Source organism: Chiloscyllium plagiosum, chromosome 26 (genome assembly GCF_004010195.1).
Source record: "Chiloscyllium plagiosum isolate BGI_BamShark_2017 chromosome 26, ASM401019v2, whole genome shotgun sequence".
In the NCBI taxonomy this organism is placed as follows: domain Eukaryota; kingdom Metazoa; phylum Chordata; class Chondrichthyes; order Orectolobiformes; family Hemiscylliidae; genus Chiloscyllium; species Chiloscyllium plagiosum.
Window position 1 is genome coordinate 40,099,408 of NC_057735.1, and position 18,759 is coordinate 40,118,166.

Below are 18,759 nucleotides of genomic sequence, written 5' to 3' on the forward strand. Positions count from 1 at the left end.
CTTTATAAAATCTATCAATCCCTGGTATGAGAGTTTCAATTAATTCAGTGTCAACAGCTCTTTGGGAGAGAGAATTTCAGGTTCCTACTATCCCTTATATGAAGTACTGCTTTTTGACATGAAGGACTTTCACCTGAAATGTTGATTCTCCTGCTCCTCAGATGCTGCCTGATCTGCTGTGCTTTTCTAGTACCACACTCTCCAGCATCTGCAGTCCCCACTTTCACCGATGCCCCTGAATGGCCTAACTCTGATTTGATGTTAATGCCACCTTCTGGATGCCCTCATAGAAAAAATAGTTTCTGTCTGCCTATCCTTTCAAATCCTTTAATTATCTTAAATGCTTTATATTAGATCACCATTTAATTGTTTGAATATATCAGGAGATTACAAGTGCAGATAACACAATCTTCTTTCATAATTTAACTCCTTTAGTCCTGGATGCACTGTATCATTTCCCTGCATGACCAGTACATCCTGTCTTGAGGTGCATTAATGAGGACCAGTTGCAGTATTGCTTGTGGAAGTTAAACACAGCTCTGTCTCTCTTACATTCTGTGAATCTGTGAGTTAGGTGAATTGGCCATGCTAAGTTGCCCCATAGTGCTTAGGGATGTGTGGGTTAGGTGCATTAGTCAGGGGTAAATGTAGAGTAAGAGGGTAGGGGAATGGGTCTGAGTGGGTTACCCTTAGGAGGGTCGGTATTGACTTGAGGACGTGGCTGGATGGTCTGGGAGATGATGGTTTGGTGGTGGGAGGTGGGGTCATGGTCAAGGCGGTTGTAGGAGGAGGTGTCCGCGAGCTGGTGTTTAGCCTTATCGGTGTAAAGGTGGGTGCGCCAAACTACTACCGCGCCTCCCTTGTCTGCTGGTTTGATAGTGAGATTGGGGTTGGAACGGAGGGAGTGGAGGGCTGCACGTTCTGAGGGTGAGAGGTTCGAGTGGGTGAGAGGGGTGGAGAAGTTGAGACGGTTAATGTTGCGGCGGCAGTTGACTATGAAGAGATCAAGGGCAGGTAAGAGGCCAGCACGGAGTGTCCAGGTGGATGGGGTGTGTTGGAGGCGGGAGAAGCTTGGTCAAAGAAGTAGGTTTCATTAGATTCCCTACAGTATGGAAACAGGCCTTTCAGCACAACAAGTCCACACTGACCGTACAAAGAGTAACCCACACAGACCCATTCCCTTGCCCTATATTTACCCCTGATTAATGCACCTAACACTATGGGCAATTTAGCATGGCCAATTCACCTAACCTGCACATCTTTTGGATTGTGGAAGGAAGCCAGAGCACCCGGACAAAACCCACACAGACACGGGGAAAATGTGCAAACTCCACAAAGACAGTCACCCTATGCAGGAATTGAACCTGGGTCCCTGGCGCTATGAGGTAGCAGTGCTAACCACTGAGCTACCGTGCCATCCTAAAACATGTTGAGGTCCCACCGAGATGGTGGGACCTCAACATGGTATCTCAAAGAAGGAGAGACAGATCAAAAGCGTGCAGGAATTACAGCATTAAGGATGGAGCAACTCCCAGAAAGTTCACCACAGGTGGGGTGAACAAAACAAGTGGCTGGAATGACAGGAATGCAAGTTTCTTGGTGTCTTATAGAGCTGGAGGAGGTTACAAACTGAGATTTGATGAGGTCACAGAAAACGTACAAGTAATTACACTGGAGCCTGCCATTTGCAAGATGTTATAATTGCCTTGTGATTGGCTGACTGCGCAAGTTTGTGGACAGAAACCCACATTTACCTCATTATTCTCATAGCTCACAGGGAGTAACTGAGCAGTGACTGACAAAGTACAGACAAGTTATGAGCTAAAAAGCACAAATGTACCCCAGATTCCAGACAGGCGGTCCTGACGAGAAGGCAAATGGCTCCTTGATTGTGTTGACAGCCATTGTTGCTAGGATTCTCTCCTTGGATCAAAAGTGACCAAAGAGGAGCACTTCTCACCCAAGCCTGCAGCAAGGCCACCAGGATTTCTTTGGCGGTCTCCCTGCTCAGTAAAGGACACAACCATAACAAATAAATTGCCATCGGAGGACGGAAGAGGCCCTTAATCTTAAGTGGTTCAATTGTCCTTTGAGCTGGAGTATTGTCTGCCAACTTCCCCATCAATGGCACAATGTCACTGTGAAGGAAAGATTATGAGTTCACCAGTCCCTCGCAAGACCTCTCTACTTCACCCCATGTCCCAACCTATCCCTGTAGGACTGGAAAAATTCAACCTATCATATGTAAAGCCATATCCCAAACCTACTTCCTTCTGTCTCCAACCTGTGGGAGAAAAAAACTCTTCCAATTCACTTACTTTCAAAATCCCACCTGCTTTGTCTTTAGCCCTCTGTTCACAAGACATTTATGCTGTTACCGATTTACTCAGCCACATTGCTTCCTCCATTTTTGATTTCCTAGTCTCCATGAGATTCATGATTGGAATTTTCTTTTCTGAAGTCTAATTGTGGCATTGGGACTGATAGCTGGTGGGGGTGAGGGTGGGGATGGTGGTGAGGGCAATCTTCGCACATGTGTGTATCAGCTTCACCCATCCTAACTACATATGCATGCTCTGGTAAAGTGCCAAAATTTGTGAACGGTGGGCAGGAGGTTCTGCCTACTTTTTTAAAAAGACAGTAAATAGCACTTCACTTTCTCCAAACCAGGAGCACCACTCTCTGCCTTTGACAGAGGTGGCTGCAGAAGGCAATGGCTATGGGTGGCTGTAAAGAACTTGGCGCCAGGGCTGCAAGAGGCTGACTGATCTGCTGTGCTCATCCTGAGTATGTACCATTATATGTTCAATACTCAACCTTCCTCTGAATGTGAGTTTGGATTGTAAGATTGCCACTATAATGGAGGTTAGGTGCCAGGCATCTCCATTGGATGGCTCGTGTGCAACCGTTCTGTCACTTCATTGCAGCTATCAATGTAGCACTACTGGCACCATTGCGGCACTGCCACCCATAGAACTGTCAGGGTTCACATTTAAAACAGAAAAAGAGCTACAACACTCAGCTCATGCACCATTGGATCACTGACTTACATCATACCTAGGAGAATGTACATGTCTGACTGCTTTTGAACAAAGGGACATGGATATAGCTGCAAAATAGGACCTTTTGAGTTGAGCCTACTTTTGAGTTCAGCCTGATATGTAGCCCCAGTCAGGTTTGTGATTGTCAGCGTGGCTGCCTTTGCTTCTTTATCCAGTCAGGCTCCATACCCTGATACTATACTGATTTACCAAGTCAGACTGCAATTGACTAAGGGTTCTCTTCAGTTTTTCAAAAGCAATCAGACAAGTACATTCTCCTAGATATGATGTAAGTCGGCGATCTACTGATGCATGAGCTGTGAGTGTTGTAACTCTTTTTCTGTTTTAAATGTGAACCCTGACAGATCTATGGGTGGCAGTGCCCCAATGGTGCCAGTAGTGCCAAATTGATAGCTGCAATTAAGTGACAGACGTTTGCACACGAGTTGATCAACATGGAGAGGCTTCACCCCTAAGAATGTAAGTTTTCTTATGAAGAAATACCTCGGTTATGAAGCAGTCACGTGATGAAGAAGCTTGCATTCTCCACAGTTTGGAGGAAAATGTCTACTTCACCAGGAACACTTTGTATATGGATTCAGTGGGTGAACACACGTATTTCTCATGTTTAACTAAGATGGTTGTGCCCATGAATGTGAATACAGCAAGTTGGTATGATAATAAGTATTCATGACACGTTAATGAATGCAAAATAGTTTCTGCCATGAAAATCAACCTAGCTGGAATGTTCTAAGAGCATAATAGCAAAACTTTAACCTACTGTTGAGAAACTGAATTTTTCCCAGTTAAGGTCCTCCTCTAAAAGCTCCAGACGACTTTGGAAAATTCCACCCATATTGTCTTTCACCTTGGTAGGGCCTTCATCTCTCTCTCCCATAAGTCAAAGGAAAGCAGATTTGACCTATTAGAGTGCAGAACTGATTTAATTATTCACTGCAACATCTGGTGGACTACCTACCAGATTATTGGGCCTTACTTTCAATGCTAAAACGGTTCACTATTTCAAGATTAGCCTCAAATTCAAAGATAACCCCTGGAGTCTTCATTCAATTGTAAACCACCTGCTTACACCTCTCTCCCAAGTGTTCTCTACCCTCCTCTCCAACAGTAAATGGAAGGAGCTTTTGAACTTTTTAATCACAAAGAATGACATATAATGGATTTCATACTTCTCATCTACATGTTGCCCCTAACATCCATAAGAATGGTATTAATTGTCATATGTATATTGAAGGCACATAGACTACTCACTGATATCCCTCTTGACTCTTCCACAGTCCCTAAAGACTGCTTTGCCAGCATCCAGTACCAGATAAGCAAAAACTTGCAACCAAATATTGAGAAGACTTATCATCTTTGGTTCCCACTACAAATCCCAGTTTTTAAAAATTCATAAATGCATCCTTGTTGCATTGAGAAGGTGATGAACCGCCTAATTGAATTGGTGTAGTCTGTTTGGTGCAGATACATCTGCATTGCTGTTAGGGAGGAGCTCCAGGATTTTGACCCATCAACACTGAAGAAATGGTATTGTCTTTCCAAGTCTATATGGTGCGTGGCTTAGAAGGGAATATACGGTGCTAGTCCCATGTATTTGCTACCCTTGACCTTCTAGATTTCATAGTCATGGGTTTGGAAGATGTTGTTGAAGGAGTCTTGGTGAATTTCTGCAGTGCATCTTATAGATGATGTATGCATGTTGCTGCTATTGTACGTTGGTGGCGGAGGGAGTGAATGATTGTGGAGATGATGCCAATCAAGTGGTCTACTTTGACTGGATGGTGTCAAACCTCTTGAGTGATGCACCCATCTGGGTGAGTAGTTGCACTCCTGACTTGTGTCTTAGAGATGGTGGTCAGGCTTTGGACAGTCAGGAGGTAAGTTACTTGCTGCAGGATTCATAGCCTCTGATCTCTTCTTGGAGCCATTGCATTGAAATGACTAGTTAAATTCAGTTTCTGGTTAATGGTAACTCTCAAGATGTTGATAGACTGTTAAGGGGCAGTGGTTAGATTCGCTCTCACTGGAAATGCTCATTGTTTGCCTCTTGGGTGGAATGAATTTTACTTGCCACTTCACAGCCCAAACCTGGACATGGACTGTTTCAGTGTCTGAGGAATGTGAGAGGAGAAAGATATTAAAAAAAAGGCAATGTTTTTCAACAAAGAGTGGTTCATATATGGAATGAGGAAGTAGTGGATGCAGGTAAAGTTTCATCATTTTAAAAAGATTTGGATAAGTACATGAATAGGAAAGTTTTGCATGGATATGGGTCAAACACAGACAGGTGGGACTAGTTTGGTTTGAGAACATGGTTGGTGTGGACTAGTTGGACCAAAGGGTCTGTTTTCATGCTGGACGATTCTATGACTTTATGAGTTGCGAATGATGCCGAACATTGTGTGATCATCAGTGAACATCCTCACCTCTGTCCATATGATGAGTGAAAGGTCAATGATGGAGCAGCTTAAGATGGTTAGGCCTAGACACCACCCTGAAGAACTCTTGCAGGGATGGCTTGGAGCTGAGATGATTGACCTTTTTATCAACTGCAGCCATCTTCTTTTGTGCTAGGTATGACTATAGGGATTTCCTCTGATTCTTATTGACTCTAGTTTTTCTAGGGCTCCTTGATGCCTCGCTATTTCAAAGGTGACCTTGATGTCAAGGACCTCTCAATGTCCCTTTGGAGTTCATCTCCTTTGTCCAGTTTTAGAACAAGGCTAATAAGGTCAGGAGCTGAGAGGCTATGGCTGAACCTAAACTGAATGTCAGTTAACAAGTTATTGCTAAGCAAGTGCTATTTGATTCCGGTGTTCTTGACCGATTCTTACACATAACTAATGATCGAGGGTAGACTCACTGGGACAATAATTGGCCAGTTTGGATTTAGCCTGATTTTTGTTTATGGTTCATAAGCTGGGCAATTTTCTATATTGTCAAGGAGATGTCGATGTACTGGAACAGCTTGGCTAGGGGTAATGGCATGTTCTGAAGAGTACATTTTCAGCAATGTCCCCTCTAAGCTGCATGGCTATATGAGTGCACAGTTGCTCTGATGTTCTGCATACAGTGATCGGCTTGTCCAAAAGGATTGCAGCATTGACTTCTGGTTCCAGACATTATTGTTGCTGATGGACCTCTTACGTCCATACAGAAGAGAAAGAAATTAGAAGGAACACTGATCTACAGTACTATTGCCAAAAAGTTGTCGGGGCCCATAGCCTTTGTAGTATCTGGTGCCTTGAATTAACTTGGCTGAAGACTGGCACCTGTGATGCTAGGATCTCTGGAGGAGGCCAAGATGGATCATCCATTTAGCATTTCTGGCTGTAGATTGTTGAAAATGTTTTATCTTTTGCCCTGATCATAAAACCACAAGACCAATAGAAATCGTAACAGGAATAGGCCATTCTTAAGCCTGCTCCGCCATTCAATAGGGTCACAGCTGATCCGACATTCCTCATAACCACTTTCCTGTATTTTCCCATAACTCTTGATCCCCCTACTGATCAAGAACATATCTATCCCAGCCTTAAATATACACAAGGACTCTGCCCCCTTAGCTCTCTGTGGCAAGGAGTTCCAAAGACTGTCACACTTTGAGTGAATAAATTCCTCTTCATCTCAGTGTTAAATTAGCACCCTTTATTCTGAGATTATGGTCTCTGGTTCTAGACTGTCCCATGATGGGAAATATTGTCTCAGCATTTACTCTGTTAAGCCCCTTAAGAATTCTATAGCTTCAATGAGGACAGGGATATATATGTACACATACATACAGATATTCTTTTTCATATCTGATAGTGTCAGTCTGCTTTTAGAATCAATGTCACATTTGACCCTGACATCAGTTTCTGACCATCACTAAGTCTACCCATTGCCACTTCATTAGCTTCACTCAGTCCTGCTCATACCCAGCTCATCCGCTGCTGAAATCCTTATCCATGCTTTTCCTATGTCCAGATTTGTCTATTGTAACAATTGCTTGGCTGCTCTCAAATTTTACCACACGTAAAATTGAGGTGATTAAAAAAACTACTGCCCATGTCCTAAGTCACACCAGGTCCCATTTACCCATTGCTCCTCTGCTCACTGACCTACTCTGTTAAGCAATGTCTTAATTCTCATTCTTGTTTTCAAATATCTCCTCATGCCATGGCCCTTCAGTCATCTAAATCGCTCTGACTCTCCAGGATATCTATTCTCCAATTCTGGTCTGTTGAGCATCGCTGCTTTTAATAACTCTAGCATTGGTTGTTGGGGTCCTCCTATGTCGATCGTAAGCTCAGGAATTCCCCCATTTAACTTCTCACCATCTGGATCTGTCTTTCCCTCTTTAAGATGCTTCATAAAATGTATCTTAACTGCCCGAATATCTTCTCAAGTAGCTTGGTGTCAAATGCTGTTTGATAATGCTCCTTGAAGTAACTTAGGATGCTTTACTATGGTATATGAATTATGGTAATGTCCGAATCCTTGGTGAGGTTTCCCAAGGTCCAGTTGTCAAATTCCTGGGTGAGGAGAAGTTAGAAGAATAAAGATGGTGGTGGTGGTGGTGGAGTAGCAGCCCCCAGGCCCAGGGAATGGTGAGGCCGAGTAAACGTTGAAGGAGAAGGCGTTTGGCAGCAGCAACGCCAGGGCGAGGTGGACATGACATCATTCCAACCTGGGGTCTCCGGCGAATGAAGAACATGTACTAGGTTTAATCTCCCATTCCAGATTCAGTTTGAACTGAGGCTGCAGTCCACAGCTAGGCCTGGGCACCTGATGGCGGAGTTGACAACAGCAGTGAGTTTAGTCCCAGTGCAGCATCCTGCGGCTGCATCAGTGAAGTTGGACAGAGAATGGGGACATTTTGTTCCAGTAGTGGCAGGGTGAAGAAGTGCCATCGGTTTAACAACAGGGACTTGAAGTCCTGGAGTGGGGGAGTCTGGATCCAGGCCCATGGCTGAGCTAGAAGTGGGAGCTGTTCCATAGACCACCTGACTTTATTGAGATAAAGCTATAAGATGCACTTTGTAATTTATTTTGGATGTATATTATGTGCTTTGATTTGTTTACTTTCTGTGTTTGAAGATGGCGCCAGAGAGTGGTTCACTCAATAACACTTTTCACTGTATTTGTACTAAGTACACATGACAATAAGTAAATCAAATCAAACCAAGCTAGATGAATTAGCTTACTTCTTTATACACCTGGCCTCTAGCCTCGGTTGGTTGCAGCAAGGTTACTTTACAAAGGACTCTTTCCTTTGTGGATGACCTTTCTCCCAGACCAAATGAAGTTATGTTTTAAAATTGCCAACTTAATCAGGCCTTTTAGGGCTAACAAAGTGAGAGTTTATTCATTACAAAATGTGAGAAAAACTAATAATGCAACAGGTATACATGCTGATAAATAATGAGCAGTGAGACCAAGAAACACTGAAAGTTAACAGATACACTGGTCAAGCTAATAGTTAATTTGGGAATCTTGGCTTTGTATTTTGGTTCACAGTTCCTCTTGTTTCCTTTTGATGGTAGCTAGCTGGCAGCACTCAAAATGAGACAGTACATCTTTTGTCCAGTTTCCATTTGATTGGTCTGCTGGCTGGCTGGTTTCTAGCACTCAGACTAATCGAAGGTCTTTTCCTGTAAAGCAGGGGTGACTCGCGGATTGTTTTTCAAGCATGACCTTCACAACACACTAGAGCTTGAACACAGATTAATACCCAAGAGTATCTGAACTCACTGGCACATCTTCTTCCACTAGTGTACACAGATTGAGGTTCAAATGGCTTTTGACATTTGTCATTCTGCATTCCTGAAAGGGAAGGCATAGATCATATTTCTCACCCAGTTTGCTGTCTTGTTGTCCATCATTTTCAGACTCTAAGAGAATTCCCATGAGATTTTCATGTGAATTTTGATACTAAGCATGTGAGGCAATTTTTCAGGAAACTATGTCAAAACCGAGCTGAACCCTGTTCATAGCTAATGATAACACACTCAAGCATTCAGCGGTGGTCAATAACTAGTGACCTGAAGCAGAAATCTTGGCTTCAGAAATCCCTATATTTTGGTACTTTCAAGGCTTTATGAGGGAGTTTGTGACATGCTGGTACTTTCACTGGAAGATTCTGGATCAGTGGTGCTGGAAGAGCACAGCAATTCAGGCAGCATCCGACGAGCAGCAAAATCGACGTTTCGGGCAAAAGCCCTTCATCAGGAATAAAGGCAGAGAGCCTGAAGCGTGGAGAGATAAGCTAGAGGAGGGTGGGGGTGGGGAGAGATGCTACTCTCTCCCCACCCCCACCCTCCTCTAGCTTATCTCTCCACGCTTCAGGCTCTCTGCCTTTATTCCTGATGAAGGGCTTTTGCCCGAAACGTCGATTTTACTGCTCGTCGGATGCTGCCTGAATTGCTGTGCTCTTCCAGCACCACTGATCCAGAATCTGGTTTCCAGCATCTGCAGTCATTGTTTTTTACCTCTTTCACTGGAAGAGTCATCCCAAAAAGTCAGACCAATAATCTAGAGACAAAGATTCAAATCCTACCATGGCATCTGGTAAAATTGAAAGCTGGTTTTAGTGATGGTGCCTGTGAAACTACCATTAAAAACCTTACCAGTTCAGTAATGCTCGTCAGAATAGGAAATCCGGTTGCTGGTCTGTCTGTGACTCCAGATCTGTAATGATGTGGTTGAATCTTAACTCTGCTTTTAAATGGTCTAGCACACCAATCAGGAGAAAGTGAGAACTGCAGATGCTGGAGATCAGAGTCGAGAGTGTGGTGCTGGAAAATCACAGCAGGTCAGGCAGTATCTGAGGAGCAGGAGAATCGATGTTTCGGGCATAAGCCCTACATCAAGAATCATTCCTAATGAAGGGCTTATGCTCGAAACATTGATTCTTCTGCTCCGCGAATGCTGCCTGATCTGCTGTCCTTTTCTAGCACCACACTCTCAACTCGAGCACACCAATCAGTTCAAGTGTCATTAGGGGATGTGCACATTAGCTGGCTTTGCAAGTGGCACCCAAATCGGATGTAAGAATAAAGGAAAAAACAGCTTTTTCATGTAATAGACCAGTTTTATGACTGGCCTAGATCATAAACCTGTGACAATAGCATTATGAAATCATTATTGTGTTGTTTGTGCCATCACTCATTATACCTTATTGTTAATAATAGCATATGTTAATGCAATCAGTCATCCAAGTTAATTAAAGTAGTTAGTCGCATAGTGACTTTTTGAATTGAGCTCATTTACATTCTTTTTGCATAGTGTCATGTAGATCATGTCACTGTCAATGATCATAATTCAGAACCGGTACAGCCAGTTTATCTGGGTCCAGTGATTCAGCTAAACATGAAGGAATGTTCAAGCAGTAAACAGAGACCGACTGGAACAGCAGCGTGGTATTCCTAGCTGCCACTTTTTAGAGGTAGAGTTCTGAACTCTCGATGGGTGTATACCTAGAGGTTTTATTCCTTGATCTTTGCCTCCAACTGCACAACCATTTAAATAACCCCTTTATTTGTGCCTAGAATTTTAAAAAATAAACCATAGAAAATGAAAACAAAAACACGTTAATGCCTGCACATTTAATTTTCCTCACTGGTTGCACATTGCAGTATATAAGGATATCAAATTCTGCAAATTTCAGGACATTCCTATTTAGATTAGATTAGATTAGATTAGATTACAGTGTGGAAAGTTACAATGGTAATCAGGGTGGCTGGATACTCAAAAGAAATATGACAACAGAAAAGTGAACTTTACCATAAGTATGGCAGTGCTTTCGAGCATTTCTTATTGGGTGATACATTTCTGTGTTACAATGAATTTAAATCAATTTTACAGCCCAGAAACAGACCATTCAGCTCACAGGTTTTTTGCCAGTTTTTATACTTCACGTGAGCCTTCTCCCACCTTACATCATCAAACCCTATAAGCAAATATTTCAATTTTTTTTGTTTCCTTAATTAGATTTCCAGTAAATATTTCCATTAATTATTTCAAGCACTCCATTTGAAAGGGACTAACACTGCTCATGATAGGGAGTTCCACATTCCATCTACTATCTGGGTAAATAATTTCCTGAATTACCTATAGGATTTATTACTGATTAACTTATATTTATGATCTTGATATTAACAAGTGTGGACACCTCTATATTTAACCTCCAAACCATGTCAGAATTTCAAAGATCTCTATCAGGTGACCGTTCAGTCTTTTATTTTTTACAGAAAACAGCCTGAGCCTGCATTGCCTTTCCTAAATGCTGTACCCTCTCAAAGCTGGTAACATGCTTGTAAATCATTTTTACACCTTCTCCAAAAAGAAAATTTGGGCCTGAGCTTTTCCATCAGTTTTCCTTCAGAGATCAGGATTGTTTCCAGTTTGGGAATACAGACATGGACTGGTTGGGACTTCTGGTTTGATCTTCTGGTAGGTTAAAAGGGGAAAAAGAAAGTAAAACTGATCAGAGACATACTGCTCTTGTATTCTTTATAATGGTGAATCAATATGACCAATACATTTATTTTCAAGTATTAATATCTTCTAACTTTTCTTTCCTTCCAATGAATAGCTCACATCCAAGATCACTACTGGGGATGATGAACAGTCTCCGATTACAGCTGTCTTGCCATACCATTCAACACAGACACAAAGTCAAGAGCTTGTTGATTTGCCACTTCAGTGTCATCAGTTGTATTTTTTTCAGGGGTTTGTTGTTTTACAAGTCTGAGCCTGAACACATTGCAGCTCTCGGCAATGCCAGTCTCTGAGCATGGTTGTCATAGCTGCCAGCGTGTCTCAGTGAAATCAATTGGGACAGTCTTTGCTCAGGAGTTGCTGACACAATAAGTCAAAGGCAGCATCCAAAGCTAGTCCAGGCCTTGCTTGAGGTATTCAGAGTCAGGATCCTCTGTTCATAAAGGGTAATGAGCCAAATTACAGGCAGTACACTACCTTTCTGCTATTGCGGCATGAACTAAGAGAGAGGCAAGTCTTACAGGGGATGAAAGTAGTTGGCTCAGCTAAAACTTTCGTGTACATGGTGAGAAAGTGAGTAGGCAGCACAGTGGGCATGTGTGGTGAGTATTGTCAGGTGTTGGCGAAGGGGACAGCATGTGAGGACAATGTTGCAGACAATAGTGAGAGTGGTAGAGCATGAGACTTGGTTTGAGATGGATACAGTAGTGGTGATAGTGAGTGTGAGGTCTCAGAGAGAGAAGGTGGTGACATCTACACTGGTGTAGTGGAAAAGAACACTGTGCATTCTTCCAGCTGGCTTCATCTGCTTTAACCTAGCTGGCACTCTCAGCCAGACTGGCACGTGACTTCCACAGCTGGTGCTGAAAGAGGAGGGTGTATTGTGTGGCACAGCCCAGTCCTTCCCTGCAAAGTGGTGTGCTGATTTCCCCCATGCCTGCAGATAATGTCAGGAATTGTGCAGGCCAGTACTGGACTGACTGTGCTTGTTTAGATGCACAACGAGTTTTAAAGATCGTACAGGACCAAGTGATGCCAGTGAATTCTGACATATCTGATGGTTAACAAGTTGTGAATGATAAGGTGGACCCAGAATTGGATGTTAGGCATACCGAAGGAGTGTGATAGGTCATTAATGAGGCAGGTTTTGCAACGTAAGGCCAAAAAACATGATGTAACTCGCACTTAGTCAAACAAAATGCAAGATTCAGCCCATAAAGTATTATATCATGGAAAGAAGGCCTGCAGCCAATCATATATGTGTTATTCATCAAGGACAAGTTGACTGTAACCCTCTTTTCCAGCACTTGCCCCATAGCCTCGAATGCTATGGACTTCAAATGATTATTTAAACGGTTCTTAAATGTTGTGATGGTTCCTACCTCTATCACTCTTTTGTGCAGGGAGTTCCAGATACCGACTGGGTGAAAAACTGTTTTTGTATTCCCCTCTAAACCTCTTGCTCTTTACTTGAAATCTATGGCCCCTGATTATTACTAAGAGGAAACGTCTCTTCCTATTTTTCCTATCTATGTGCTACATAATTTTGCATACCTCAATCCGGTCCCCCCTCATCCTTCTCTGCTCTAAGGAGAACAACTCCTGCTTATTGAATCTCACTTCACAAATGAATTGCTGCAGCTCAGGCAACATCCTGGTGAATTTCCTCTGTACCCTCTCTATTGCATTCACATCCTTCCTACAGTGTGGTGACCAGAACTGCATACAGTATAGCTATGGCCTAATTAATCTTATGCACAGCTTCATCATAACCTCCCTGCTCTTGCATTCAGTACCTCGAATAATAAAGGTAAGTATTGCTGGCCTTCTAAACCACCTTATCCACTTGTTCTTCGATGATCTGACAACAAGCACATCAAGGTCCCTCTGATTCTCCGTAAGTCTTAGAGTGTTTTCATTCATCATGTACTCCATTGCCTTGTTAGTCCTCTCAAAATGCATGACTGCATACTTCTCAGGATTAAATTTCACCTGCCATTATTCTGCCCGACTGGCCTATCCTTCTCTATTGTCCTGTAGTCTATTATTAGTCTCTAATTATTTGCCACACCACCAGTTTTTGTGTCATCTGTGAATTTACTGATCAGACATCCCATGTTCATATCTAGTTCATTACTGTACATTACAAAGAAGGAGGAATCCAATGCCCACCCTGTTTTTCAACATAGAACACAAGCTTCCAGTTACAAAAATAACCTTCAATCATCACACTCTGCTTCCTGCTAGTAAGTCTGTTTTGGATTCATGGGCTTTTACCTTGACCAATATCTCATGTGACCCCTCACCAAAGCCTTACCACAGTCAATGTAGACTCCATCTGCTACACAACCTTCATTCATGCCTCCAGTCACCTCCTCAGAAAATACAACTGAATCTGTCCGATATGGTCACCCCCTCATAAATTATCCTGATTATCCTTGATTAATTCTTGCCTTTTCAACTGGAGATTAATTCTGTCCCTCAGAATTATTTCCAAAAATTTCCCAATCAATGAGGCTTGACTCATTGGTCTACAGTCCCTGCTTTTTCCCTAACAACCCTTTTTGAATTATGATCCCACATATAGTGTCCTCCAGTCCTCTGGCACATCTTCTGAGTCCAGAGAGGATTTGAAAATTAATGTTAGCACTTCAGCAATCACATCCCTTGCCTTCCACAAGGATACATCTCATTTGAGCCTGGGCATTTATCCAATTTTAAGCCTGCTTAAATCATTCATATCTCCTTCCTCTCAATTACAATTTGTTTAATTTTATCACAGTTATCTTCCCATTTTTCTTTGCCTGCATTGTTCTTCGCTGTTGTCAAAGTACTCATTTAAAACATCGCCTATGTCTTCCTGCTGCCACTGTTTGCCACTTAGCTCCCTAATGGGCCTAACTCTTTCCCTGGTTATCCTCCTGCCCCTAGTGTACTTACAAAATACCTTAGGATTTTCCTTTACTTTTCAAGCTAGTGTTTTTTCATGCTGCCTCTTTGCTTGCCCAATTTCTTTTTTAAGTAACTTCCTGCACTTTCTATATGCCTCTAGGGCTTCTGATGTTCTGAGCTCCTGGTATCAACCATAAATTTCCCTTTCCTTCCTTATCCAATCCTGTACATTTCTCAATATCCTGATTTCTTTGGCATTTTTGTTCCCACTCTTTACCTTTAAAGGAACATGTTGGCTCATTTTTGAAAGACTCTCACTGCTCCAATATAAATTTTCCAACAAGTGGTTGTTCCCAGTCCAGTTTGGCCAGATCCTGTCATATCATATTAAAGTTAGCCTTCCCCCAACTCAAAACCTTTTTTTCTTGTCTATCTTTGGCCTTTTCCACAATTAAATTTTACTGAATTATGGTCACTTCCACCGAGACAAACATTTACTGTGCATAGAGGACCATCAAACCAGTGAAAGATGCTCTTTGATCTGCTTGAAACTTGTTGGTCTTCCAGAGCAAGGAGATTCAGTCACCTGAGCCATCTTTCATTTCATCTGGAAGCCTATGATAGACTGAGTCTGCAGGAACTCCATGTACGCAACTCTAGATAAAGTGGGAAGAACATACCCAACTTTGCCCTTATTCTGGTGGCCACCTTTGTGTGCGGCTGCATCAAGCTGTGCGTAGATCCTCGATACACAAAGTGTCACCACGTTCTGAGGTTTTATCTACCCCCAGTGTTGCGAAGGATGGGACTGGCCTTGCTGCCATGGTGCGGTCCTTCATCAAGAAATTTGCAAAGAAAACCATCTTTGACGACCAATCCATTAGGAAGTGGTCAGCACACAGCATCCTTGAAACCCTGAGGGAAAAGGAGATATGGGTCCTGTCGTGTGGTTCCCTGAGCAGACTGTCAAAGTCATTTAGCAGAATGCCGCATCACCAGAACTTTCTAACAAACACCAAGACATCGCTTGACTGGTGGTGAGCAGGGCACTACCTGTGAGATGCTTTATGTACCGCTGGTCGGTCTGTGCCACCACTCATTCCCTCAAAGTCACACATCTCCTTCTGGAATGTGCCATTGTAAAGGAAGTCTGGAGGAAGATGCAGCGGTTTGTGTTGAGGTTCATCCTGAGTAGCTCTGTGATACAGGACTCGGTGCTGTGCAGTCTGTTCCCTAGAGCGCAAACTGAGACAAGCACCAGTTGTGCCTGGAGGACAATGAACTCAGTGAAAGATGCTCCCTGGTCCGCTAGAAACTTGTTGGACTTCCAAAGAAAGGAGTTGGCCCCAACCGAATGTTGCAGACTGGGACATTCCAAGGTCCAGGACTACATGCTGAGAAATGCACTAAATCTTGGGGCAGCTGCTGCCAAAGCTGAGGTCTTCCTGCTGAAGGTAAATAGGGGTCCATTCAGTTATCAGATCCTCCTAGTGTCTCAAATACATGCAAATATTTGTATTGTATGTGTAAGAGAAGTATTTGGTTTTTTGGATAGAGTCAAAGTCCAATGTTTTGTTTATTGACTTGATATGCAACTGTACAGAACCGAACTGCTTTTATGACAATGTATAAATACAAAGAGATCTTTTATAAATAAAGTATATTTTTGAAATAGTAAAAAACAAGTTGACTTCGACTGAGTGTTCCACACTGGAACGTTCCAAGGTCCAGGGTTATGCATTAAGGTATGCACTGAAGCTTGAGGCAGCTGCTGCCAAGGCTCAGTTGGAAAACGCCACCATTTGAGGTCTTTCTGCTGAAGTTAAATTGGAGACTGTTCAGCTATCGAAACTCCTGATGCCTCAAATGTATGAAATTATAGTATGTACAAGTAAGAAATGCCTTGGGCCTATTTGTTCACCAGATGTGAAGACTACTGCTATCGTGACTATATATGTATATAAAGGTATTTTTTGAATAAAGTATTTTTTTAATTAAAAAACCTTCTAATTAAAAAGATGAATTTAAAAGATCTCCCAGGTACATTTTAAGAATTTCACCACGTTTAAGCTTTTCATACTTTGTCTGTCCCAGTTAATATTGGGGAAATTGAAATCCCTGACAATGATTGCCCTATTATTTTTACTTTTCTCTGTAAATTGCCTACATGTGCGCCCTTCTATCTCTCTCAGACTGTCTGGGGGTCTACAGCACACTATCAACAATTTTAAGTTCTGCCGAAATAGCTTCATCCCTCCTTATTGCAGTAGTTGGCTCCTGGATCAATATTGAGTTGCCAGTCATTTCCTTGTGTTTTAACTTGACTTTATTTGCTCTGTCTTCCAGGCTCTCCATTTGTCTGTGAATCACTTACTAGTGTATCTCTACTTTTGATTCATTCCCCTGCCAAATTAATTTAAACCCTTGCCAACGGCATTAACAACCCCCACCCCTGGAAGGATGTCGGACCTTTTGTGGTTCAGGTGCAACCTGTCAGATTTGTATAGGTCCCACCTTCTGCAGAAACAGCCCCAGTGTTCCAGGAATCCAAGCCCACTTTCCTACCTCGATTCATTGCCACATATTCATCTGTTGCATCGTCTATTCCTATATTGATTAACACCAGGAGTTATCCAGACAGAACAATCTGATGCCCTGCTTTTCAACCTGCTGCCTAGCTCCTTAAAATCTTGTTGTAGGGCCTGTTCCTCTTTCCACCTACACCACTGGCACCAATGTGGGCTATGACCTCTGACTGTTCACCCTCCCCCTTCAGAATGCTGTGCAGCTGTTCTGTGACATTCTAGACCCTGGACTTAGGGAGGTAACGCACCATTCTGGAGTCACATCTATGGCCAGGGAGAAACCTGTCTGTACCCCCTCACTATTGTATCTCCTACCAAGACAGCTTTTCATCTCTCTGTGCTTACCCCCCTTGCCCCTCCTTGCGTAGTTGGATTCTGACAACAGGCCCCAGAGAAACTGTCAGTCTGGGGTGAATGAACTCATGTCAGACAGGGTGACAGTGAATTCTTGAACAGTTCACAAAGAGCCTTGATGCAGTAACATGTGGATTTGGGAGGATTGGCCTAGTGGCATTATTGCTGGACTGTTAATCCAGAGACCGGAACAAGGGACCGGGGTTTGAGTCCCACCGCGATAAATGGTGGAATTTGAATTCAGTAAAAAAAGGAATCTGGAAGTAAGAGTCTAATGATAACTACAAATCCATTGCCAATTGTTGGAAATACCCATTTGGTTACACTAATGCCTTTAGGGAAGGAAATCTGCCGTCCTTACCTGGTCTGGCCTACATGTGACTCCAAACCCACAGCAATGTGGTTGACTTCTAACTGCCATCTGTGCAATTAGGGATGGGCAATAAATGCTGATCTAGCCAGTGAATGAATGATAAAACAAACAAGAGGACTAGAGGGTCTGTAGGGACAGATTCTGAACTTGAAGGAAGTTGAAAAAATAGAAAAAGAATGAATGAATGAGCAAACTTGTATTTTGAACTGTCTCCTATAATAACATTTTGTACCCATTACTCATTTGTTCCATTATTCAACCACAATCGGATAATCAAGTGTTACAATAGATTGCATAACTAAAGACAACCCTTTTTTGTCCCCGATATTTTAAGCTTTTGAATCATTGTAACAACATGGTTTACGTTTTGCATTCCCAGCTCAGATTTAGCATCTATTTGTTTGGCTGTACATTTGTGGGAAGGGAGAGATCTAGCTTTTACACAGTATTATTGGCAATAAACCAGAATGGTCACCTGCCTTGAATGTTCAATCTTAGCATGACGTTTTCAAATTTCAGTCTAATGTTCCCTCTAAGCTGTGTAGATGTATTGCCACACAGCAAGTCTTAATGTATTATGCCTAGAACAAGCATGCTTCACACGACAGGTTAGTTTCTGGAGGAGTGGCAATCTTAGCTCCTTTTTTACACAACACAAGAGCTCTGTATTGCAGACAGTAGTTTCTAGTCAGGGCACCTTCAGAAATGCAGAACTATATTTCCATTCTGACAGGGCCTTTGTATTGTAGAACAGCTGGAAAAAGCAAACCACTCATTCCTTTTCACAGCAATTAGCTGCCATATTCTATAATTTAAGGGCTCATATTTACAGTCAGCTGCTCTTTGTTCGCCTAATTTCTAAGTACGTAAGGTAAGTGTGAGGTTAGGGTGCCAGGTAAATATGGTGCCAAGTAAGGTGCAGGATATGTAGGCTGCCAGGACAAGGTGGCAAGGAGGCTAGGTAATTGGCGGAGTGTTTAGTGGAGGTCAGGATGGGTGGGAAACATTGGAC

General features: G+C 42.6%; 1 protein-coding gene across 1 annotated transcript in view; it reads right to left on the reverse strand.

Annotated features, from left to right (window-relative positions):
• LOC122563277 (ADP-ribose glycohydrolase OARD1-like) overlaps positions 1 to 9,801 on the reverse strand; it is a 57,380-nt gene extending 47,579 nt beyond the window's left edge. The window contains exon 1 of the mRNA XM_043716965.1: positions 9,671 to 9,801. The gene's annotated coding sequence lies outside the window, so the exon portion shown is untranslated. The remainder of the gene's footprint in view (positions 1 to 9,670) is intronic.
• Between the last annotated feature and the right edge of the window lie 8,958 nt (positions 9,802 to 18,759).